We start from the raw sequence: 12,593 nt of genomic DNA, 5'->3' as shown, positions 1-12,593 counted from the left end.
GGGGGGGGAATGAGAAATACGGAAAGAGAATGAGGGAAACAGTGGAAGAGGGACAAGGAGAGGAGGATACCCCAGTGTTCCCTTTCATTAAAGTGTGCTTATTGAATTGGCATATGGGAGAACATTAAATCTGGGTTTCAAAGTCTGAGCCGGGTTGCAGGGGGGGGGGGGGCGGGGCAGGGAGTCCAAGTGGAGGATCAGCCTGTAGGTTGTCAGATCAAATACAGGGTGCCCAGTTAAATTTGAATTTCAGGTAAGCAAAAATATTTTTAGTATATCTCAAATATACTAATAAAGAACTGAAAATCACATTGAAAACAGCACAAGGAACCAAAAACACTGGAAAACACAGCAAGGGATATGGAGGTCAAGTCTAAGAAATGCAAGCAAGAAATTTAAAAGATTAAAGAGAAAATTATAAATAAGCACTGATAAATCAGATTCGATATGTGAATAATTGGAGCCCTTGAGGAACAGAACAAAAATAATAGAACAGAAAACAAAGCAGTAGATAGATATACAAATATTTAAAGAAATAATTTAAAAATCCCAGAAATAGAAATTCTTAAATCTAAACATTGAATACCTTCTATGGAATGTAAACTGGAAAAAAATAAGAGGTTCCTCAAAAAATTAAAAATGGACCACATGATCCAGTAATTTCACTTCTGGGTATTTATTTGAAGAAAATGAGAAAACACTAACTCAAAAAGTATATGCACTCACATGTTCATTGCAGCATTATTTACAATAGCCAAAATATGGAAAGAATCTAAGGATCCACTAATGGATGAATGGGTAAAGAAAATGTGTTATATCTATCTATCTATCTACACACACACACACACACACACACACACAATGGAATACTATTCAGCCATATAAAAGAATGAAATTTTGCCATTTGTGACAACAGGAATGGACCTTGAGGGCATTTTGCTAAATGAAATGTCAGAGAAAGAAAGATACCATATGATCTCACCTATATGTAAAACCAAAAAACCAACAAACACAAAAATCAAGTTTAATAGAGTGGTGGTTGCCAGAGGTGGAGGTGGGCAGTGGGCAAAGTGGGTAACGAGGGTCAAAGGTAGAAACTTCAACTTCTAGTTATAAAATAAATAAGTCATGGGGATGTAATGTACAGCATAGTGACTCTAGTTAATAACACTGTATTGCATATTTGAAAGTTACTAAGAGTAGAACTTAAAAGTTCTCATCATAAGAAGAAACATTTGTAACTATGCATGATGACATGTTCACGAGATTTACTGTGGTGACCATTTCACAATAAATGCAAATATCAAATCATTACGTCGTAACCCAAAACTAATATTATGTTATATGTCAACTGTATATATTGAAAATTGAAAATAAATAAATAAATAAAATAAAAACAATCACATAAAGATAAAAAAGAAAGAAAATGCATAATATGTGCCAGGAAAAAGTGATGCACAATAGTCTCCTTTTAGACCCTGACTAGTAAATTAGAGGAAAATAAGGACTCCTTTAAGCATCCAAACCAAAATGTAAAATAATTCATTAAAGTTTAATAGTCTGGGTTGAGTCAGGAAAACAGCCACTTTAAATATTCTTTTTTTTTTTTTTCACTTTAAATATTCTGACAATACAGTGTTTAACATAGAAAATAGAGCTTACGTGAATGGTGTAAACTCTAGGGGAGCAAAGATCACGGAAGTTGCTATGAGAAGACAGAGAAACTGTAGTTAAAAGGTCAAAGAAGCAGAAACAGAAGACTTCTTAGCCTGAAGCACCAAAATAGGTGGTTCCCAAAAGCTTACAGGAAAGTTGCTGCTAATTCTCAAGAATCTTTGGGAAAGCTCCCACCGAACTGTCTCCGTGTTTGACCGCAAAGCAGGTAGTTTTCCGCTCTACCAAGCAGCCACTGTGAATCTCACACCTGTTCATGTGTCTGGCAAACAACCACCCTTGAAGAATAACGGTTTCCACTTCTCTTCCAAATTTCACTTGCATTCTTGTCATGGGCAAACTCTCACTTGAAGCTCTGCAGAGGAAGGAATTCACAGAAAGGTAGTTAGTTCCCGATTTCAGGTCTGCAACACAGGGTCGACTTCATACCAGTGTGGTAGAATGCTGCGTTGGCAATTGACAATCCTGCGCATTTTGGCTGGTGTCAACCTTTTCTACAATAACAGTCAATGCCAAGAGACAGTGGAATAATCCCTATATTGTCCTTAATGTTGTACATAAATTCAGCTAATCCTGTTATTCAAGTACAAGCAGATAGAAAAATCTTGCGGGAGCACGAAGGAATTTGTGGTAGAAAGTTCTCACAAGCACTTTCTCAATAAAACCCTAGAAGATGGCTTTCACCAAAAGGAAGAGATGAATGGAAAACGAAAAGCTGCACTGGAAAAACTATCTGTAAGCATTGAGACTCCATCAATAGACAAAGACTACATTCTGAAGGCTATAATTATAAAACAAAATGTAAATATAATAAATGTTGGCACTATACAAATGATATAACTAATAAAACTTGGGAGAAGAAGAGGGAGATAGAAACATGTGCTTAATTTCCTCATCTTTTATAGCAGGGGCCAAAAGATACTATTTAAACCTGATAAACAATAGAGATGTAAGTAGATTTAAATGTATTTAAATATTCAATCAAGTGCAAAAGTAAAAGAAGAATGTTATCAATGGAAAATAGTGATGACAAATGAAGGAAAATACAAATAAGAAATATGCTAATTTGGGGCGCCTGGGTGGCACAGCGGTTAACTGTCTGCCTTCGGCTCAGGGCGTGATCCTGGCGTTCTGGGATCGAGCCCCACATCAGGCTCCTCTGCTATGAGCCTGCTTCTTCCTCTCCCACTCCCCCTGCTTGTGTTCCCTCTCTCGCTGGCTGTCTCTATCTCTGTCGAATAAATAAATAAAATCTTTAAAAAAAAAGAAATATGCTAATTACATCATTGGTCAAACTGAGTGATCAATAGATACACATACACAGAATGAAGTAGAGAAAATATAGACTATGTGGTAAAAGATTTTTTTTAAAGGAGTGCTAAAATAGAAATCATTGCATAAAATATGAAGTAAAATAAGACCTAGCACAAAAGGCTAAAATAGCCTCAAAGATCCAATAGGTCAGTTCATCTCTAGGATTGTCTGAAAAGTGATTTCTAAATTTTCTTGTAAGGATAGTGTCAATTGCAAGACAAAGCCTCTGGTTGCCATTGGGTTCTCTATGTGGGAGAACTCATTGATCCTCTCACTCTCCTTCCTAATGGAATCTGGGAATGATTTTCTGATCTCCTCTGCCCCAGTCAGCAGAAGAAAGGAAATTTATTTCCTGAAAAGTATTACGATAGCATTGGGCTAGATAGCAGAAACAATGAATACCAGGCTATAGAGTTAACTTTGCCATCTAGGAAATGAAGAGCAACTAAAATCTCCAGAAAATAAAAATTAAATGAGGAAAGTGAGTAGATTCAGAAGATTAATTTGGAATGATTGGGGGAAGAAAGAGAGATGCAAGTAAGATATAAAATCCTAGAATGGTGAACCTGGAAAAATCTTTAGAGGACAGAGGTGAAGTGATTCATACAAGGTGATGATGATTTATAGACAGAACTAGTAACAGAGTCCACATGTCCTCATTCCTATACTTCTGTGTTCTCTCTAGCAGACTAAGCTGACTTTTACTAAAGGAGAATACGTTGTATTTTATGATGGGCTACTGGTTGGAGGAGGCACATCAAAGATGGCAGCATGATGCCTGAGGACTAAGAGAATAATGTCATTACTTTTAGAAAAAGTATCTTATTTCTAGAGAAAGAAGAAATTTTATGTAATTCTTTATTGACTTTCTTTTTCTTTTTAGGTAATGCAGATCGTGACCAATCCGTATGTATGTATTGTTGTCCTTTATTTCTTGGACAATTTAACTACTTTATGCAAAATCCAGCTTTCAATTTTGCTTCTTTATTTACAGATTACCGATTTTGGTATCCCAGATGGGAAGTTCCCCGGCCAATTGTGTGTGATCCACTGTGCTTATTTATTTTCTTTCTGAGAATGCTATGTTTTTCAATATGTATCACGGTTGTTTTGCTAATACAGTCTCGGTTTCCAAATATATTATTGGAAGAAGAGATGGTATTTACCCCTGAAGTAACTGAGGTAGAGCCAGAAAAGTTACAGGAAAAGGAAGAGGAGATAAAGGAAGAAGACAGGGAAAAGGAAGAGGAGGAAGCGGAGGAAGAGGAAGGAGATAAAGAAAAGGAGGAGGGAGAGGAAGGGGGTGAGGAGGAGGAAGGGGAGGGAGGGGGTGAAGAGGAGGAAGGGGAAGGGGAGGCAGTGGAGGGCTAAGATTTACCACCATCATAGGACAAAAGTATAAGACATAAATAAATAAATAAGCACAAAAAATAGAACACTGAGCTTTCACAAAAAAGAATATGTACAAACCACGACTGCAATACCTTTTATTCTCTTCTCTTTCTTATACATATTCAACAAATTTAAATTTGAAAAACACAGAAACAAACCAAAAACATGTATTTTATAGTAAGTGTTGTAAGGCAAGCTCTTGGACACTAAAAGCAGGTAAAAATGTGATGATAGAAATACTAAAAAAGATTTGGCCAGTCTAATAAGTTTTAAGATTTTACTGTGTTATCCTTAAAAAGGAAAGAATTGCCATTTTCTAAATATGTTCCTATCTGTGTTTTAAATATTTCTTAAATGGGTTAATAAGTTTCTCAAGTATTAAGATTATACATGTAAGGTGCTTAGGATCATTCCAACTCAAGATAACCATTTAATAATCTTTGGTTTTGTTATTTTTATCATTACTATTATACTTGTTATTTTTTATTTTATTTAAAATCAGTTAATTACTATTCTAATTGTTATTGATAGTGGTGATGATGGTGGTGATGATATTGACCATGTGATATCAAGGCTTAAATATCATTATGTACGTTTGTATTGTGTATGTTTGAAATAGTTTAAGTGGTACTTGCACATGCTGTTAGCAGACAAATTTTTATTTCTACTTCATGTTTAATATTTCACTAAAGCCTTGTTGTAATTCTTTTTTAGGCTGTATAATTTGTTGCCACTAAGGGCAAATAAATGTCAAAAGTTTAATTATTTGTGATTGAGCAATTTGGCTGCTTCCAAATTTATGTGATAAAATAAAATAAAAATTTAAAAAGTTATTTACTTGTAGTTATTTAATATGTACAGTAAAAGTTCATAAATTAATAATATAAATTAACCACTTCTATTTATAGTGCTAATAAATGATCTGAATAAAAATACCCAACATAGCACACATCAAATGGTATAAACTCCATATTTATTAACTTTATTATATTAAAAGCCTATTCTTAAATGTAGCAAGATGAGAATTATGCAAAAACAACCCTGCATATATCCAATTTCTGTGTCATTAGCCTCTTTTCTAACTAGCTTCCTGAGAAAAAGCCTTAGGTAGAGAAAAGGGCTGGTTCTCTACAGTGCTTTTATTTATTAGTATTTTCTGATACTTATATACTACTTCATAACTTCCAAAGTGCTTTCATATAATTCTTTAATTCCCAAAACCACTCTGTGGAGTTGGTATTGCTTCCATTTTTAAAATGAGAAGACTGACTTTGGATTTGTGAAGTGTTACAACCTAGGACAAAACAAATTAATTTCTGGACACTCATGCATTTATAAGTATAAATTCTTCATGATACCACATTCCGTTCCCACTATGACTAACTTATATATCTGTATATCTAATGTACTTTACTCTTTACTCTTCAACATATTCTCCAGGTAATTTCATGGACTATGATCGCTATAAGCCAGTGGTTCTCAACTGGGGGCAATTTTGCCACCTCCCTTCCAGGGACATTTGGCAAAATCTGGAAACATTATTGAAGTTGTGACCAGGAAGGTGCTACTGATATCTAGCGGGAAGAGGCCAGGAATGCTGGTAACAATCTTGCAATGCCTAGGACAGCCCCCACAACAAAGAATTATCCTGTCCAAAATATCACCAGTGCCAAGGTTGAGAAATTCTGCCGTTGGCTTATTTCCACCCTGGACATGTGTAAATTATGGATGTATTGTACATATTATTGTATTTCCTTAATTTCTCATTTTTCTAAAAAATTGTTCTCATTTTTTTCCCTACCCTTCTTCCCTCACCTTTTTATATCCACAAGTTACCATGGGAACAGTCATTTTGTTTTTGTGATTCTGTCTCCTTATTTTGGAGATGGTCTGCTCACCACAGGTGGGTGCAATCATAGTTTTTGGCTTAGAGATCCAGACAGACATTCAAGACAGGTTCTCCTTGATGGCGAAAGTTTTAATATGAAAAGCTCTGAGGCTGTTTAGCAGATTGCATGGAAAGAAAGAATGAATACAAACAGAGAAGCAGTGAAAAGACTGTTATCCCTGATGCCTAGTTTTATCCCAACCTTTCACATGTATCAGTTCTTTTTCCAGAATATAACCTATTTCCATCCAGTAAGTTTGCCTTAGGTTATTTTGAGTTGAATTCTGTAACTGACTCAATTGACAAGACATTCTTAATCTAAAGATATTTTCATTAAAATGTCCATTATTGGGCACATGGGTGGCTTAGTCAGTTAAGTGTCTGCCTTTGGCTCAGGTCATGATTCCAGGGTCCTGAGATGGAGTCCCACATCAGGCTCCCTGCTCAGTGGGGAGCCTGCTTCCCCTCTCCCTCTGCCTGTCACTCCCCCCTGCTTGTGCGCGCTCTCTGTCTTTCAAATAAATAAATAAAATCTTTTAAAAAATAAATAATAGATAAATAATAAATGAACAAATATAATGTCCATTATTCTGAAGCAGCATTAACAATAATGGCACTAAAATTCAATAGGTAGAGATCCTTCATAGCATCATGTGGTCAAAAGAATAGAGTGTCTTTTTAAGTTTTATTTCCTAAGTGTTGGTTCTTGGTATCATCTCCATCTCTCCCAGAACCACACACCCTATGTGCTTAGAATACTTACTTTTATCTTTATTACACAAGTTACAGGTTGACTCTCTGCATACGGGATCATTAGTGTGAATCCCAGAGGTGTCAGGGAAAATTACTCTTTTTCAGTTTCCATGGCACTGAGTTTCAGGAATATACTTTGACCAGGATGTTCTGACCCAAATGGTCGCGAGTGGTGAGTGAGCATTTGGTTCATTCCTGAAAGTACTGTATATTCTATTCTGCGTTGTGAAACTCTAAGACTGTTGAAATGTTCCTGGCCCTAGTAAGGTAATCTCGAACAAGTGTCTCTACTACATTACGTGTAGTATATACTTGCCCTTAGTTTAGCTAAGGGCTTGAGAAAGTGCCAAAGAGTCCGTACACTTAGTCAATAAATATTAACAAAATATTAGGGATCCAATGCTGTCTTGAGTCCTTCATTTAAATGGTCAAGGATCAAGTATGTTATTCCTTAAAACCAGATACAGGTAAAGATTGTTGGGTTTTCTATAGGTTCCTCAACTCCCCATAGCAATGAACTATAGCGCTGGATGGTAACAGACACCACACAACGGGAGTCTAGGGAAGAACAAGAATGAACACAGAATGTTCACGAGGAACAACACACAGCAATGGGGAAGGAACCAGATAGAGTCATAAGGGTTCGGTGACTCTAGAGGGGGTAGGAGGACTTGAAATTATTTAGCATAGCCATAAACCCCTTCCACAACATTCAACATAATGTTGCTGGGAAACCAGGTTGGCCAGAAGTGGTGGGCTGGGGCAGAGTGGAGGGCATTGGACCTTTTCTTTCCCTTCCTAGCAAAAGGAATTGCCAAAAACACATGCCTACTCAAATTCAAAGTACCGCCTGAGTGAGGGAAATTGATTATGGGCAGTGTTAGACAAGATCTCTAAAAATATTTAAAAATCTGAGGAATATTATTGGTATTCCCGTTATTAAACAGATTTGATAGACGTCATCATTGGAGTGAGGCATCTGATGGGATGCTAGCTTGTGTAGTGTTCTATTCCTGTGGATCAGGTACTCAGGAAACCCACGAATGGCAGTGTTAGCTGAGACTCTGAGGGCAGGAAAGTCACACCCATACCCAGAGAAGGTGTCAGAATAGGTGTCTATTTCAGTGAGAATGAACCACTGGCTTTTCTAGGGTGGAAGGAGTCCAACATAGTCAACTTGTCACCAAGTGCCAGTTGGTCTCCTCAAACAATAGTGCCATGTTAGGGACCCAGAATTCATCTCCATTGTTGGTGGATTCTATATACAGAGGTATCTGGACCAACACTGATAAATTAAAGTCTATGCAACTGTATCTATATGTGGCATCCATGCATTCCATTTGTCTGCCCATCATGCTAATTCTGGGTAGGCAAAGGAGAAAGTCTAGCTAATGTCAAATGATGAATTATTTCATCTACTTTGTCATTTGATGCAACTGGTGGGCAATAATCTGTAAAAAAAAAAAAAAAAATTCTGCGTACCATTCCCTCTTCCTTATTTCCATTCACATGCCTCTGCGCCAGACCCTCTTATTTCTGACCTTTAAATCCTTTTTCTTCCAAACTTCTAACCTATGGCTAGACATTTGCTACAGTTCATGCATCCATATTGATTCCCATCTCAAGCCACTTGCACTTCCATACAAAGTGGATAGTCAGGTGTACCACTCAAAGCTCCACCCTGAAGATTTTCTCTTACTGCTGCCTTTCAAGGCTATAATGCAGTCATTGTCCATTTCCTGCTTGCACCCACATTTTGGGCCAACTGATTGATAAATTAACATTTGGCTTTTAAAAATTACCTTTACCTAGAGGTACAGGACCCCCCCCAATATAGTCACAAGTGTGAACTGAGATGGGGTGCTGGTATGACAGTGGTGGGTGAGATAGAGGTCTAGGTTGTCTGCTCATGTGGCTTACTCATGCCCTGTGGTTCCACTTGGATTTGATCCCATGATGATGCTTTGGTTCAATGCCAACTCAGATCATGTGTCCAACAGTTTCCTAAATGTGTGGATGTTCCCCCTTTCAAATATATATTCATTCAAGTAAATGTTCATAGGTTCCTTTTGGAAAATACTTGGAAAATCTTTAAAGTGCATACTAGTGGCCTCCTAGGAACTCAGCCACCTCCTCAGTGGTTTCCCATGTAAAAACTGGCTCAGTTCCAGTAACTAAGCAAGCCATCATGATTTCTTATTACTTGCTTCATTGGATCACTACTGAAACCAGCTGTGCCAGTCAGATCCTCCTGAAGCCAATGTCAAAACAGAATTAGAAGCATAAGGGGTTTATTAGTTGATGCTTATAAAACTTGAGGTATCAAAGCATGCAGTGTGGGAAAGAGGGAAAAAAAGAGTAACTGGCAGCCATATGATCAAGGTCAATATCAACAGTGGTAGGCCATGTTAATAGCATGTATCCTTGACGCGATATGGTGAAAGTGGAATTTTACCTCTGTGGTCTTCTTCCTCAAAATAATGGAATCCCAGTCAAATCATGAGAAAAACATCAGACAAATCCCAATTAAGGGACATTCTATAAAATACCAGTACTTCTAAAAACTTTCAGAACTTTCCTTATTTCAAAAAAACAAATCAAAACTTTCCTTAATTCATCAAAAATAAGGAACACCTGAGAAACCATCAGAACCAAGAAGAGTCTAAACCCAGACGCAAGACTACTAAATATAAGATGGTGTCCTGAATAATGGGATCCTGGGACATAAAAAGGGACCAAAAAAGCTAAGAAAATCTTAACAAGTATGTGCGTTAGCTAAGGAACATGTACCAATATTGGTTCATTAATTGTGACAAATGCACGGTAAGATGTTATTAATAGGGGAAAGTGGGTGTGAGGTATATGGGGACTCTGTACTGTCTTCACAATTTCTCTGTAAATCTAAAATTGTTCTAAAATAATTTTTAGGAAAATTTTAAAAATTATGGGACATGAAAATTACATAAAATTCAAATTTCAGTGTCCATAAATAAAGTTTTATTACAATACAGAAACATGCACAAAGGGCTGGGAGAGAGCAGTAGTAGATAGGGAAAGCCCTCAGACTGTAATGCAGATCTGACACCTGTAAAATTCAGTCAGAAAAAGGCTCAGACCACAGTGCAACTCAGAAAAATCTCAGCCCACACAAGGCGGGTACTGTGGTGCAAAAATCCCCAATAGAGATCGTTCGTGCTGGGAGAAGTATGTGTTGGGCAGTGTTGTCAGAATTTCAAATAAAATTAAGCCAGAGGGGAAAAACGAAGAAATAAAATCAAACCAGAGGATACAAAATAGGAAATCTCATGCATGTCCCCTCAGGAGCACAAAACTTAAGGACTGAGAGACTGATTTCCCCAAAATGGCTGATTTACAGAAAACTGATATTATTGGAATTTTTTTTTAATGATACAGAGTTGGTCAGGGTTTGCCTCATATCAACCTTGGGAAGTTTTGCTTATAGTTGCCAGAAGAAAAATGACCTCAGTCTGTTGGTCTTGGAAAATAAGCTGAATTGAGTTTTGATCGTATGACCGGATGGGTTTTGTCTGCTCAGGGAATTTTCAAAACTGGTCTCTTGTTTTTTATTTTAACAAACTCTAAGTGGACTTTCTCCTCTTTACATTCTCTGCCCATAAATACAGACTACCCCAACCCCTCAACAGACTCGCCCGCCGTGGCTGGCTACCGTTTGCACGTTCCGAATTGCAACTCCTTCGTGAATTCCCAGAACACCCAGTCTTTCTGGCTGCCTCGGTTCGCCTCTATCTCTGGCGGCTGCCGTCCTCCGTCACGGACTACGGTTACCCAGGAAAGCGGAGCCGCGGCGGGGACGCCGTAGCAAACCCCACGGCGCTGCAGCTAACCGCGCTCTTCGGGACGGTTTCTGTCCTGAGAGATCTGAGAGCGGAGCCTGTGCGTGGCCACCGTGGGTAAAAAAGGATTTGCCTACGGTGGCTAACACTTCCCATGGGTCAAAGCAGATACTCAGCATACCTCGCAGCTTTTAAGATTTCAAAAGAAGAGATAACGGGGAACTAATTGTAAAAAAAAAAAAAAAAAAAGTGGGGAGGCAATTCTGATTAGAGTGTGAGATTAAAATCTCCTCCATGAGGGAAATAATTCCTGGAGTATGATATGAAAATTCCAATTGACAGGCAGGCTAGGAGGGTCTGAAGCTGTGTGATGAGCTCACAGTATAATGACCTGAAGATCAGTCACAGAACTTTCCTGGGCTTCTGGGTACTAGGCTCAATGTGCAATGTAACTCAGATCCTAGGGCACGAACCGGAAATCAATATGGAGGGGACAGAAGGACGCAGTGGCACGAGTGAAAGGTGTTAGGCTAGCAAATTCTGGTAGGAGGATACCAGAGCTCATCGATGGTGAGAATGGTGTGAGCGAGTAGGAACACCGGGGCTGCCACTGAGCAAGGAGGATGGGCTCTTTCCGTGGGAGCCTTGGAGTCATCAAAGCTGAAAGGCATGCATGAGCTTAACGACTCGGACCCTGAAGGACACAGTAGGAAATTGTACTTCTGGCAGAAGACTGAAGGAGGGCTACAGGAAAGAACATTGCACTTTTTGAATTAATGATACTTAATCCAGTTATTCGCCATTTTCCCCTTGAAAGGCAATCATATGCATTCTCCTGGGTTGAATGCTTTGGTTGAGACTTTATTAACAAGGGGCTCCAATAATTTTAAGATCAAAGATTCCAGTAAGAACCTCGGCATTGTCAGAGAAGCATTTAAATAAAACACAGGCAGCTCATCAAAATGACCCGATTAAATGGAAGTGACATATGCAGATACCTGTTTGTAAATAAGGGGAAGCCATCTCTCTGGAGCCAAGACTGTCGCTAGAAGATGATTTACTTCTAACACTGAAGGCTCGTTCCCCACTATATGAGTTTCTGTTTTCGGAAAGAAAACACAAGGTGAAACTTGATTTGTGGATGGCAATGCTAGACTGATGGAGGAGATTTGTTTTTGAAAGAATGCCAGCTAACAGAAGATTTCTAGTAAAAGAAAAAAAGGTGTGTAATTGGGACACCTGGGTAGCTCAGTTGGTTAAGCCTCTGTCTATGGCTCAGGTCATGATCTCGGTCCTGGGATCAAGCCCCTTGTCGGGCTCCCTGCTCAGCGGGGAGCCTGCTTCTCCCTCTCCCTTTGCCTGCCACTCGCCTTGCTTGTGCTCCCCCTCCTTGCCTCTATGAAATAAATAAAATCTTAAAAAAAAAATGTGCGTAATCAACAGTACAGACAGTTGTATACAGTATATCTAACACAAACCTTTTACTGAGATAAGTAGATGGGATAGATAGATAGATAGATAGATAGATGGATAGATAGATAGATACATAGATGAGTAATGATTCAGTCGATGACCAGTGGTCTAACCATTTGTTTTGGCAAGTGGGACACAGGGAACCAGACTTAAAAATATCATCATTTAGGGGCACCTGGGTGGCACAGCGGTTGGGCGTCTGCCTTCGGCTCAGGGCGTGATCCCGGCATTATGGGATCGAGCCCCACATCAGGCTCCTCCGCTATGAGCCTGCTTCTTCCTCT

This window comes from Ursus americanus, chromosome 17, assembly GCF_024610735.1.
Source record: "Ursus americanus isolate L20-20 chromosome 17, mUrsAme1.1.p, whole genome shotgun sequence".
NCBI classification, from domain to species: domain Eukaryota; kingdom Metazoa; phylum Chordata; class Mammalia; order Carnivora; family Ursidae; genus Ursus; species Ursus americanus.
This window is presented reverse-complemented; position numbering follows the sequence as displayed.